Raw genomic sequence first — 14,030 nt, forward strand, 5'->3', positions numbered from 1 at the left:
GACCCTTGGTCTGACCCAGCATGGCAACTTCTTATGTTCTTATGATCTAGAATATAAGAGGACTTTAGTAATAAGCTGTGCCCCTTCCCCTTCCCTTGCTGTTCTCCATAACTCACTGTCCCAAATGCGCTCTCTACAACCCCCAATAACTTTTGTGTCAATTTTGCCTGCAGCACCATTCTTTTCCATCCTTTTTCCCTACTTTCTTGCCTATCTCTATTATGGTGGTCACTATGCGCTTGTGTTTTCTCCCACTTGTCCTTCACTCAGCTCTTTACTATTTCTTCTGCGTTCTCTCGTACCCTATATCCCCACTGAGTGGAAATTCATGGGTGAGTGGTATCCTACGATTAGTGAAACCTGTTAATAACACTCGTGTATGCTTGGTGTGTGTTCACCACCATTTCGCTTTGGGACAGGTGGACGGTATAGTTGTTGGAGCCAAAAGGGCAGATCTATTTAGCCCTAATTATGCCCAACCTGCTACTAATGAAACATGGAGAGCACAATATCCAAAGGTAAAATTTCCCCCTTTAACAGGCAACTCCCCAAGTGTCTCATACCTGAGTATTGCCAATGACACCACCAGAAATGGGTCCCCATCTACCCCGGATGTTCCCTGCAACTTTACCTACTCCCTCAACAATAAGACATGGGACATTAGTGAAGGTACAGAATATTGTCGGTATGATTTTGACTTGGATGGGATTCTTCGTGGTTTTCCCGACACATCTGTAACTTTCGTAAATTTTACCACCCGATTTAGAATTGATCCTAAATCTGGTAACATAGAATGGATGGGCGGGTGTAGCCCGGATCCAACTTGCAAAAAACTCCCGCCCAGGAAGGTGCGTTGTTACCCCTGTACCCCTAAAAATGTAACACAATACGATACACCATTTATCCCATTGTTTTCCTTATATGGAACATTATCCTCCTATTCCCCTGGTGCTTCAGCTTATGTAGGCCAGTATTGGTGGTGCTATGGTATGATATATACACACCTCCCCAGCATTTTAACTTTTGTGCCCTTGCTATGGTCTCTCCCCTCACAAGGATTATACCCCTTCACCCCCCCCCCCCCCTTGAGAATGAATGGACATGCCACCGGGTTGAGAGGAGCATTAGTCCCGCCTCTCTAGTTGCTCCCAAGGATGAGGCAGTACACTTAGCCCTTGAGTACATCAACAGCACGTACCCTCCAGCAAGACCTGTTTCGATGCCCTGTCGTCCACAGCCTGGCTACTCTTTGGCCAAGTAGCTACAGCTGAACTAGGCATGTCCATCCGCCATTTACAATCACTCCTACATGTTATTGTCATAGAATTAAATAGTGCAATTAATGCCCTACAAGATCAGTTGTATGAGGTAACTTTAATGGCCCAGTATAATAGACAAGGTCTCGATTACATCCTAGCAGCCCAAGGTGGTCTTTGTACCATATTGAACAGTTCTGAATGTTGCACTCTTATTGTAAACCGCTCACACATAGTCAAGAATGCAATGGATAAGATTGTTACCAGGGTGGATTATGGGATTCGTCCTGGTTTAATGGAATATTTGGCGGTTTTGGATCCTGGTTTTCCAGACGATTGCTTCAGCCATGCCATGAATGCCCGGACTAAAAATTATGGTTAACTCCTCATCAGATGTATGGAACCAAGTCACAACCATTCGCCAATGTCTGATGATGGACATGAACAACCTTCCCCCTAGTTCTAATGGGTAGGGAAAAACAGTGTGCTTAGCCCAGGATGGGTAAGATTCCATCGCCTAAGGTTAGCTTAGACCGATTGGGTCAACCTAAGACAGGTGGACACAGCCCACATATTATGAAGGGTTTCTAGAACAAACCCTTCAAGAGGGGAATGTATGTGTATAAAGAATGTAATTTTACAATATCTATATATTGTGACAATGTGCTTCTAAGAAACCAGCTCTGGCTAGTTTACATGACTCTCTTCTGAAACAAAGAACATCCTGTGGACGTGCAAAAAGGAGCCAACACCCCCAAGGCTGAACTTGATTGGATTAGGAGTAACAAGTCCTATTGGTAACCGGAAAAAAGAAACACACCTAGGGAAGCTGACGATGCATTCTGATAGGACACAAGGAAAGGTTTAAACAGTTGTGCACACAGCAGGAATGCTGAGAAGACTTGAAGCTTACACTGTTGCTGTATAACATGCTACTCTGGGGAACAAATTACCTTTTATTTCTCTTTGTTCCTCTCTTTTTGTCAATAAAACGTTCTTTTTAGATTACCAACTGACTGTAGCTTCCTTACTCAGATCTACACAGTTTATTGCAATAATACCTATGCAAAGCTCTAAGTTACTGCAAATTGTGATAACTTTTTTGCACTTTGAGATGAGTGCCAGAATTGTGATAGTTCCTACATATAACCACTGGGGGGACCATGTTTACTATCAGGGCCACTGAGGAGAGAGTGAGAGAGAGAGAGAGAGAGAGAGAGAGTGAGAGTGAGAGAGAGACTAGCCATAATACCCTCACACTAGATAGGTATTTATATCTCTATGGGAGGCCCAACTAGTAACCCGAGGTGAGGTTTAGGTATTAGTGTAGGGTTTAGGGGCCACTTGACATTCAAAGTGAGACATACGAACAGAACAGTGCTCTCTTGTGAAGATTTGATGAACTTCGGAGTGAGGAAAAACACTCAAAGATGAGATTTGTGCAATGTTCTCTCAACCCAGGTAGAGAGTCCTTCAAGCTAGGTTGAGTGAACATTGCACAAATGTCATCTTTGAGTGACTGTCCTCACTCTGAAGGTCATCAGGTCTTCACAAGAGTGCATTGTTCTGTTCGTTCATCTCACTTTGAATGTCAAAGTGGCCCCTAACCCCTACACTAATACCTAAACCTCAACTTGAGTTACTAGGTGGGCCTCCCATAGAGATATAAATACCTATCTAGTGTGAGGGCATTATGGCTAGGTTTGTTCTCATTCTCTCTCTCTCTTCCTCAACTTCAAAATTACTAAAACCAGCATTCATGAACACATCACAATAAAGCCTTAACACAACCTATCACATGGTTCAACACTACTGAAAAAGGTGTAGTTAAAGCCGTGCAATAGGGCTTCGCAAAACAGTGAACCTCTCTGATTTGTGCATTTAATGCAAGCGATAGCACCATAACGTATGGTGCGATGCAAATCAGAGAAAGAGTTAGGTTCATTGTTTTGCGAAGCCCTATTGCACGGTTTTAACTACACCTTTTTCAATGGCCATGCCATTAAATATACCCAGATAACTTTAAAGTTAGCCAGCTAACAGGGTCATTTATCAAATAGTGTTATGGTGTTTTCGCATGCGTTAAGGTGCTTTTGCATGTGTTAAGCACCTTTTTTTTTTTTTAAATATATAGTTTATTGAGTTTTTATCAATCTTCATTAATAAAATACAAAAGAATAAAGGATTTCCAATTTCCTATACAAAACGTAAACTAATTCATACATAATTAAAACAAACCTTCGTTAGTCCCCATTACATTGGGGAGCAGTATATTTGAAAAAACTTTAAAGAAAAATAGCGTACTCTACGCAATTATGAGAGAGATATTTGTATAGCCTATTTTCACCATATATCTCTAGTATAGGCTAATTATTCTTACATGACTCTTTATCCAGAAGAAAAGTCTCTAAATGTAGGGGATCATAAAAAATGAACTTGCTTCCAGCTAACATAATACAACATTTGCAGGGAAATCTAAGTATATATGATGCTCCCAAAGAGGTAACTCTATTTTTTAATAACAAAAATTGTTTCCATCTCAATTGAGTGGTTTTAGCCACATCAGGAAATACCTGAATTTCCCCCCCGCAGAAGGAAAAATCTTTATTTTTAAAGTATTTTGTAACACCATGATCTTGTCACTTTCAATACCAAAAGTTACTAATAGAGTTGCTCTAGTCAGGATATCATCAACAGAAACTTCAAGAAATGATGTCAAATTTGGACTATTTTCCTGAATCGTATCCATTCCAGCCTCTGGGCCTAAGGAGGTCCTGGATCTTGGAATGTAATACAATTTGGAAATTAGAATTTCTCTATGGGAGGAGATCTGTAGAACTTCTCCCATATACTTCCTCAGTAATTCCATAGGTGATAATAGCGTTGTCATAGGAAAATTTAAAAATCTAAGATTTTTAGATCGTATCAAATTTTCCATAGTTTCTAATTGCCTTGTAGTCAACAAACTATCTTTCATAAAAGATGCATTTGCAGATTGTATATTTACCATCTGTGAATTAACTGTGGAGAAATTTCCTTCCAAATTTTCCAATCTCAAAACATGTCCTTGCAATGTTTGTTTAATTTCTAGAGATGTGAATCGTGTGATCGATCATCTTAACGATCGATTTCGGCTGGGAGGGGGACGGAATCGGATCGTCGCAATTTGGGTTTTTTAAATATCGTGTAAATCGTGTAAATCGAAAACCGGCACACTAAAACATCCCTAAAACCCACCCCGACCCTTTAAAATAAATCCCCCACCCTCCCGAACCCCCCCAAAATGCCTTAAATTACCTGGGGTCCAGAAGAAGGGTCCCGTTGTGATCTTTTACTCTCGGACCTCCGTGTGTTTTAGAAATGGCGCCGGCGCTACCTTTGATCTGTGATATGACAGGTCAAAGGTAGCGCCGGCGCCATTTTGTTTTTTTGTCCCCCGAATTCAGGAGCATAGGAGATCACTCCCGGACTCCTGCTGGACTCCCAGGGACTTTTGGCCAGCTTGGGGGGGCCTCCTGACCCCCACAAGACTTGCCAAAAGTCCAGCGGGGGTCCGGAACGACCTCCTGCAGTCGAATCGTGTTGCCGTACGGCCGGCACCATTTTGCGCAAAAAGTCCCTGGGGGTCCAGCAGGGGTCCGGAACAAATTCCTGCAGTCGAATCGTTTTTCCGTATGGAAAATGGTGCCAACCAGGTGTATGGCCGGCGCCATTTTCCGTACGGAAAAATGATTCACGGTAGGAGATCGTTCCGGACCCCCGCTGGAATTTTGGCAAGTCTTGTGGGGGTCAGGAGGCCCCCCCAAGCTGGCCAAAAGTCCCTGGGGGTCCAGCGGGGGTCCGGGAGCGATCTCCTACGCTCCTGACATCAGGGGACAAAAAAACAAAATGGCGCCGGCGCTACCTTTGACCTGTCGTATGACAGTTCAAAGGTAGCGCCGGCGCCATTTCTACAACGCACGGAGGACCGAGAGTAAAAGATCACACCGGGACCCTTCCTCTGGACCCCAGGTAATTTAAGGCATTTTTTGGGGGGGGGGGGTCGGGAGGGTGGGGGATTTATTTTAAAGGGTCGGGGTGGGTTTTAGGTTTGTTTTAGTGTGCCGGCTTTCCCGCCCACCCCTTCCCTTCCCCCTTCCCCCGATTTACGATTTTTTAACGATAAATCGGGGGAATTGTTATTGTATCGCGGCTCTAACGATTTTTGACGATTTAAAATATATCGGACGATATATATTAAATCGTCAAAAAATGATTCACATCCCTATTAATTTCAGTATTAGAAGATTGAAACTGATTCATTACTTGAGTTAACATTTTTTACATATTATTAACAGATTTCCACACATCTAATAACATAACATCTTTTAAATCTGTTATAGCATTCCCATTTCTCATAGCCCCCTTTAAAGTTGCTCCAGAGGAAGGAGGGATATCATTTCCTCAATCTGAGCAGCTTGTAATGAGATTGAGTCATTTAATACATTACTTGTCATACTTAAACTATGCTCACCATTAGGTTCTATATTTAGAGAAGATGAATGATGGCCGAGACTCCAAATTGATCCTGAGGAAAAAGATACTTCCGGGTCAGGGTTTTGTACCTCCAAATTCCCACGAACAACATGTGTGTCCATAGGACCCCTCACCGATAAAGGGGTAGAAACTGTAGGAAATTTTATCTTCCTTTTCCTGCCCATAGATGTTTAAAAGGAAGAAATCAAAGATATAACTCGCCAATACCGCAAGGAGTGCGCCCCTTAGGCATGCTCCTTTGGCAGCGCACCGGCGGCTGCGCGCCGCAGGACCCTGGATTTTATCTGGTTGAGAAACGCGGATAGATGACGTCTCAGGGGGCATGGCTCAATTCGCTCCGTTCGGGGCTATAGCTCAGATGTTCCCCAGGCTCTGGCAAGTCTCTCTGGCCATCTCCCCTCTAGCTGAAGGTGATTCTCTCCAGGAAGCTCCCACTGTCCTGTCGCAGGACCCTGGATTTTATCTGGTTGAGAAACGCGGATAGATGACGTCTCAGGGGGCGTGGCTCAACTCGCTCCATTCGGGGCTATAGCTCCGATGTTCCCCAGGCTCTGGCAAGTCTCTCTGGCTGTCTCCCCTCCAGCTGAAGGTGATTCTCTCTAGGAAGCTCCCGTTAAGCACCTTTAATGCATGCAAAAACCCCTTAACGAATGTGAAAATGCCATAATGCTATTTGATAAATGACCCTGTTAGCTGGCTAACTTTAAAGTTATCTGGGTATATTCAATGGCATGGCCATGCTATTGAATAATGGATATACTGGCTAAGTTATAGGGTCATTTATCAGCTTGTGTTATGGCGTTTTCACATGTGTTAAGGTGTTTTTCACATGAAAAATTGCCTTAACAGATGCAAAAAGCACCATAACGCATGATAAAATGCTAATTTTTAAAAGGGGAGGAATTGGGGTGAAGTCAGGGACAGGAATTTTGTAAAAGTGGGCTGAATTTGTAAAGCCATAACAGATATCACTATACCTTTTTTATTACCATTAAGCTGTCATGCAATATACCTATGATGCAAATTGTGATTTTATTTCACAAATTCTGTTTTGGGATTTTTTAGGCTGGGAGAGAGAGAGAGAGAGACAGACAGACAGACAGACAGACTATCTACCAGGTCCATGTAGTAGTTAGCTATTTATGCTACTATAGGAGGCCTACCTAGCAACTCGAGGTGAGGTTTAGGTACTAGTGTAGGTACTAAGCCCAAAGTCTCCCCTACAACCCGCTGGAGTGACAACGGAGCCAGCGAGAAATCCGGTAGGACAAGTCCAAGTGGACATTAGCCTGAGGAACCAGGCTGAAGTTCCCTGGACTGATAAAATAATTACTTCTATAGTTGAAGAGATTGTTCCTTCCGGAGTCAGGGTAGCCTATCCTCTGGAGGAATCCAGGGGAATTTTACCCTTGAAGATTTAGGGAGAATGATAATGAAGTTAGATAGTAATATTATTAAGATGAATGATTCTTTACTGTCAGTAATTAAGGAAAATAAGATGTCTATTGAAGTTCATGAAAAGAAAATAGAGAAATGTGAAAAAGATATGGTAGCTGTCACTAATAAATTACAACTGATACAAGGTTCAGAAAATGCTTTTATTAAAGATAGCCTTATTATTCATAAGGATCTAGAATATATGGAAAACTTAATGAGGGTAAAGAACTTAAGATTAATACATTTTCCAGTAACTCGACTTCTTTCACCCTGGGAATTGTTTAGGAAATACTTAAAGGAAATTCTCTTATATGAGGAGGAAGAAATCCCCAAACTCTCTAAGATTTATTATTTACCTAGGAAAACCCCTAATATTAGAGGTTTTGATGAAGGGGAAGAACCATCCTCACCAGGCCTCTTGACCTTTTTAGAAGAGTCGATTGACCTGATTAATAAGAGAGCTACCTTGATAATTTCATGTTTAGCTGAACAGGATAAAGAAAAGTTGTTTAAAAAATATTTCTCTGTAAAAGATGTATTATTTTGTGGACATCGAGACCAAATCTATCCTGATGTAGCTAGAGCTACTCAGGCTAGGAGGAGGACTTTTTTGACCTTAAAACCTAAAGTTGTGGCACTAGGTGCTACATTTTTCCTAAAATTTCCATGTTTATGTCTGTTAAATTACAAAGGAAAGAGATATGGATTTTTAGAACCGATGCAATTGGAAATTTTTCTTTCAGATAAGAATCTAACTTCTGCATCTGAGATAGAGGCCAAGTAAAAAATAGATACTCCTCATTCCTGTATTATTTATTTATTGGAATATTATTTGCTAATTTACTTATTGTCTTCCCAAATTATAGGTTAAGTGGAATGTAATATTGAAAGGTTGTTATTTGAATTTATTGTTACTTTAAATATTCATTTGTAAGATACATATGGTTATTGAATTACATGTATCCATTATTTTCTTGTTTTCATAAGTGTAAAACTGTTGAAAATTCAATAAAATATTAATAAAAAAAAAAAAAAAAGAACAGTACACTTTTGTGAAGATTTGATGTCTGTTGGCATGAGGAAACTCACATAAAGATGAGATTTGTATAACCAACCTAGCTTGATGTTACCCAGGTAGAGAGTCCATCTAGCTGTACTGTTCTGTTTGTATGTCTCAGTCTCTCTCTCTCTCTCTCTCTCTCTCACCCCCCCAGTGGTGAAATGAGCACTTTGCAGCATTATTGTGGTATTACCGCAAAGTGCAAAGTTAACACAATTTGCTGTAATACCTATGCAAAGCACTAAGATAATGCACATTGTGATAAATAGGCTATTACCATAAAACATGTCCTTTTTTATATCGCATGCAATTTTACTGCTTTTTGATAAATCTAGGCCTTAGTTGGATAAGCATATCCAGCTAACTTAGCTATGTAAAAAGGTCTTATAATCCGCAAATCCTCAAATGTTCAATATTGACCCCTTATTCTGTACTTGGTGAGGATCTCTCTATGTTCAAAATTTGTGATCAAGGTGAGGTATTCTCTTATTGAGTGATATCTGTGTAGGAATCCATAAAAGTCCAGTTTGTTTTGGTTTCTAATCTGTACTTCCCAGTAGAGGGAGGTTGATAGTCAATGCCACTTAGGCTAAATAGCAATGTCTGTGAATATCTGGCCTTGTTCAGCAGATACCACTTAACCGGATAACCTCTTATCTGGATAAATTGTTAGCTGGCTAAGTGGTGGGAAGGATGGGGACATAATAGAGAAGAACTACTTATCTTTCTGCCTTCCTGAACAACATATCTAAATAAGAAAAGAAAAGAAGAGAGGAAAAGAAAAAAATCTGCTATCATGGGTCTCTTACATTTTATAAATTGTTTATTTATATAGACCTGGCTCTTGCAGTGAATTTTTATAGAAACACATTCAAGGTGCTTCTATGGGTAAATGATTTAGAGATATTGTTACATAAATTAACAAAACAAAACAAAAAAACATAAAATTTGCCATCAGGCTTGCAAAGTATGTTATTTTCAAGCAGTACAAATTGTGACTGGGCTCAGCACCATATGGTATTTAATTTTCTTTGATGTATGCATGTGCACAAATTGCATTTAGGTAATTGGGATGCTGTCAGTTTGAAGATAATTTTACATATACTTTTAACCAATGTGAGTCATAGGTCTCAGATAATCCCTTTATCATTTGTGAAGATGGTGTTTATTCATGTAAAGTCCTAAAGAAATCCAAGGTTTGATGGGATTTGTTAACAGGCATAATGTGATTCCAACTGAAAAGGAAAGCATGTTTCTTTCAGTAGACATATACAAAACTTGAGGCTTTTTATGATCCAGCTGAGATTCCTTATCTATCTTTAAATGAGAAATTCAATTTGTTAAAGGATAGAATTGCATTGTTCTAGGAAATTCAGGTCGCCCAGGGTCTTTTCCCCTTCTCTCATGGGTTACTTCCCTTTATACCACCCTCCCACCCCAAGCTTCCCTTCCTCAAGTTGTATGTTTCTGCCATCTCTAATGGTCAGCATCCCTAGAAAGACATTACTATGGTTGGGAAAAGATAAACATCTCTAAATAGCTTTGTAATTGAGGATCTTTCTGTGTATATATGTCATAGACAAGGAATGTTTAAGTGTATTTGAGAAGAAGATACAAAGTGGGGTTGTGAGAGGTAATATTTATAGAGTACCATCACTATACACAGGGCAATACAAGATAATGTGCATGATTATACTGATATTGCTCCAAAGAGTAACACAAGTAATTAGCATTTGTGCTAATCCAACCATTTTTCTCTTTGCAGCACAAGAATAGTAAGTAGCTTGCTCAGGCTTCAACAGAAAGCACTAGATGGAGGAATGAAACTGAATTCTTCATGTTCACAGCTTGCTGCTCTACTGCTATGCAAAAGCTAGCACTGTAGTTAGAATGCAGAGATGGAGATTAGGGATGTGAATCGTTTTTCAACGATTAAAATTATCGTCCGATAATGTTAATATCGTCTTAAATCGTTATAGAACACGATACAATAGAAATTCTAACGATTTATCGTTAAAAATCGTTAAATCGTGTTAGTGCGCACTAACGGGAGTTAGCGCACTAACTCCCAGTTAGTGCGCACTAACTCGATTTAGTGCGCACTAACTGAAAATGATACAAATAAACACTTTCCAGGTCACTGAAGGTCAGTTAGGAATGAATATGTGTTCCTATTGGCTGGCTGCCCTCTTATCTATTGATGTTACCAAGGTTACCACTGAGGTGATGGTTGGGGGGATGGGAAATGGAACTGGAAACTAACGAACACCAACAGAAAATGAAACAAAGTGTTCACACTTCCCAGGTCAGTAAAGGTCACTTAGGAATGAATATGTATTCCTATTGGCTGGCTGTGCTCTTATCTATTGATGTTACCAAGGCTAACAGTGAGGTAATGGTTGAGGGGATGTGAAATGGAAACAGTTGGAAGCTTGACAAAAAAAGTAATGTAATGATCAGCACTCACGTGACTAGAATTTGTTTATTATTTTTGTTAGCAGGCACCTGAAATGCTAGTGCATGTTGAATTTGCCAATCACTGTGCATTTTAGAAAGGTGGTCCTGGCTGGAACTGTACACAGTTCAAATATATGTAATTGATTGTTGGTAAGTGTAGATTTTAAGTGATTTTCCTCCACACAGTGCCCTAACCCTGGCACCAGGGGTGTTGTGATCTTCCTGCACACAGTGCCCTAACCCTGATACCAGTCTGAGACAGCTCCCTCCCTGCATTACTAGTGAGAGGCTGGCTTCACAGACAGGGGGGAGCTGCCTGACCCTCACTCCTGACTTCCCCCATGTCCCAGCTAGTGAATGGTGTGTGGGTGAGGGGGGGGGGGGAGGATGGTGAAGTCTGAGACAGCTCCCTCCCTGCATTACTAGTGAGAGGCTGGCTTCACAGACAGGGGGGAGCTGCCTGACCCTCACTCCTGACTTCCCCCATGTCCCAGCTAGTGAATGGTGTGTGGGTGAGGGGGGGGGGGGGGAGGAGGATGGTGAAGTCTGAGACAGCTCCCTCCCTGCATTACTAGTGAGAGGCTGGCTTCACAGACAGGGGGGAGCTGCCTGACCCTCACTCCTGACTTCCCCCATGTCCCAGCTAGTGAATGGTGTGTGGGTGAGGGGGGGGGGGGAGGATGGTGAAGTCTGAGACAGCTCCCTCCCTGCATTACTAGTGAGAGGCTGGCTTCACAGACAGGGGGGAGCTGCCTGACCCTCACTCCTGACTTCCCCCATGTCCCAGCTAGTGAATGGTGTGTGGGTGAGGGGGGGGGAGGATGGTGAAGTCTGAGACAGCTCCCTCCCTGCATTACTAGTGAGAGGCTGGCTTCACAGACAGGGGGGAGCTGCCTGACCCTCACTCCTCCGGGGTGATCTTCCTGCACACAGTGCCCTATCCCTGATACCAGGGGTGTTGTGATCTTCCTGCATGCAGTGCCCTATCCCTATTAATACCAGGAGTGTTGTGATCTTCCTGCACGCAGTGCCCTATCCCTAATACCAGGGGTGTTGTGATCTTCCTGCATGCAGTGCCCTATCCCTGATACCGGGATGTGTGCAAGAAGATCCCAACACCCCCGGTATCAGGAATAGGGCACTGTGTGCAGGAAGATCACAATACCCCTGGTATCAGGGTTAGGGCACAAGTTCTAGTCACATTGACTGATCACATTACTTGTTTTGTCAAGCTACCAACTGTTTCCATTTCCCATCCCCCATATACTGTCAGTGGGAAGCTTGGTAACATGAATAAATAAGAGGGCAGCCAATAGGAATACATATTCATTCCTAAACTGACCTTAACTGACCTGAAAAGTGTCAAATTGTATCATTTTCAGTTAGTGCGCACTAACTCTCCGTTAGTGCGCACTAACTCGAGTTAGTGCGCACTAATCGGAAAAAACGATTTTTAACGATTTTTTAACTAAAAAATCGTGCCTAACACGATTTTCTTGCCCTGCCACACTATTTCTATCGTTAAGACGATATGGAAAACGATTCACATCCCTAATGGAGATTCCCATTGGCTCCTTTCTTTTGCATTCACTGTTACCATGAACAAATGTAAACGTACAATACTATTGTATGCACGTGTGTTAGATATTACAAGGGCAGTTTTCAATGGATTCTCTGCAAGTAAATGGGTATTTACTCACAGACAGGCCGATACAGTACAGTGCGCTCCTCCGGCGGAGTGCACTGTTAACCAGCAATTGGACGCACATTTTCAATGCGCTATCTTTACCCCTTAGTCAGTTAGGGGTAATAGCGCGTCCAAATGCGCGTCCAACCCGCCCCCCCCCCCGAACCTAATAGCACCCACAACATGCAAATGCATGTTGATGGCTCTATTAGGTATTCCCGCGCGATACAGAACGTAAAATGTGCAGCCAAGCCACACATCTTACTTTCAGAAATTAGCTTCTACCCAAAGGTAGGGGCTAATTTCTCTGGACACTGGGAAAGTGCACAGAACAGCAGTAAAAACTGCTTTTCTGTGCACCCTCCGACTTAATATCATGGCGATATTAAGTCGGAGGTCCCGAAAGTTAAAAAAAGTAAAAAAACATAGAAAAAAAATTTGAAATAGGCCCGTGGCTCGCGGGTCGAAAACCGGACACTCAATTTTGCTGGCGTCCGGTTTCCGAACCCTTGGCTGTCAGCGGGCTCGAGAACCGACGCCGGCAAAATTGAGCGTCGGCTGTCAAACCTGCTGACAGCCGCCATTCCTGTCACCTGTTACCGCCGGCCATAATTTTAATAAATTAAAATACTGTATCGCACGCACAGGAGAGTGGCCTGTGCGCACGCCGGGATTTTACTGTATCGGCCCAAGAGAAGGTCCCTTTGAAAATGATGTCTCCCCATAGGGAAATGTGTGTGAACTGTCTACAATCCATGTACTTGACCTCATGAGGGGAAACGAGGCAGAGATGGGGCTTGCTTGGCAAAGAACACACAGGGAGTTTGTTTTCAACTTCTTGTGCATACATCCTAGCAGGTAGTTTACATCTGCAAAATCTGTGGATATATAATCGTGACCCCCCCCCATCGAGCCACACATTTTCAAATCATTTATAGATCCACGAGTACTTCATATCTGCTGATAACTGGCTTCTGCGTGACTGCATGTCTGAATCTTGGATTCAGAGAAAGGAAGAGAAATGCTAGATGCGTGGATAAAAGAAAATAAATGGGAAAGAGATGCTTTGTCAGTGGCTCTGAAAGAGAGAAAAGTAACTGTGTTATCAGGTGTAAAGCAACATATGAACTTTTAAGATTTGGTCACTTGCCCCTACATTCATCATTCCACTATAAATATAGCAAATGTAAATATAGCGGAGGGATGAGACGCAAAAAAAGGGGGTGGGGAAGCTGTAGTTATTTCTGGCGCTAATGTGGGTGATAATGTGTGATACATTATTGCCCGCAGTGCTACAGAACCCAAATTTTCCCAAACCCCACCTAAACTCCTCCCCTTTCTCTAATTTACATTTTCGATTCGCGAAGCGGTAGTTATCGCGTGCGTTAAAGCATTATCACGCACGATAATGCCCTAGCACATGTGATAACGGCTCATCGGATTTTAAGAATGACCCCCCCTTGGTTTGTCCCGATACAGATAATAGTGCCAGAAACGGCTTTGTAGGTATCAATGCAGGTAGGAAAGAACAGGGAGGAACATTTTTTGCTGGCACTTACCTGTCTGAAAACTTTATTGAAACTTATATTATTTATTT

The sequence above is a fragment of the Rhinatrema bivittatum genome, chromosome 9, assembly GCF_901001135.1.
Source record: "Rhinatrema bivittatum chromosome 9, aRhiBiv1.1, whole genome shotgun sequence".
NCBI classification, from domain to species: domain Eukaryota; kingdom Metazoa; phylum Chordata; class Amphibia; order Gymnophiona; family Rhinatrematidae; genus Rhinatrema; species Rhinatrema bivittatum.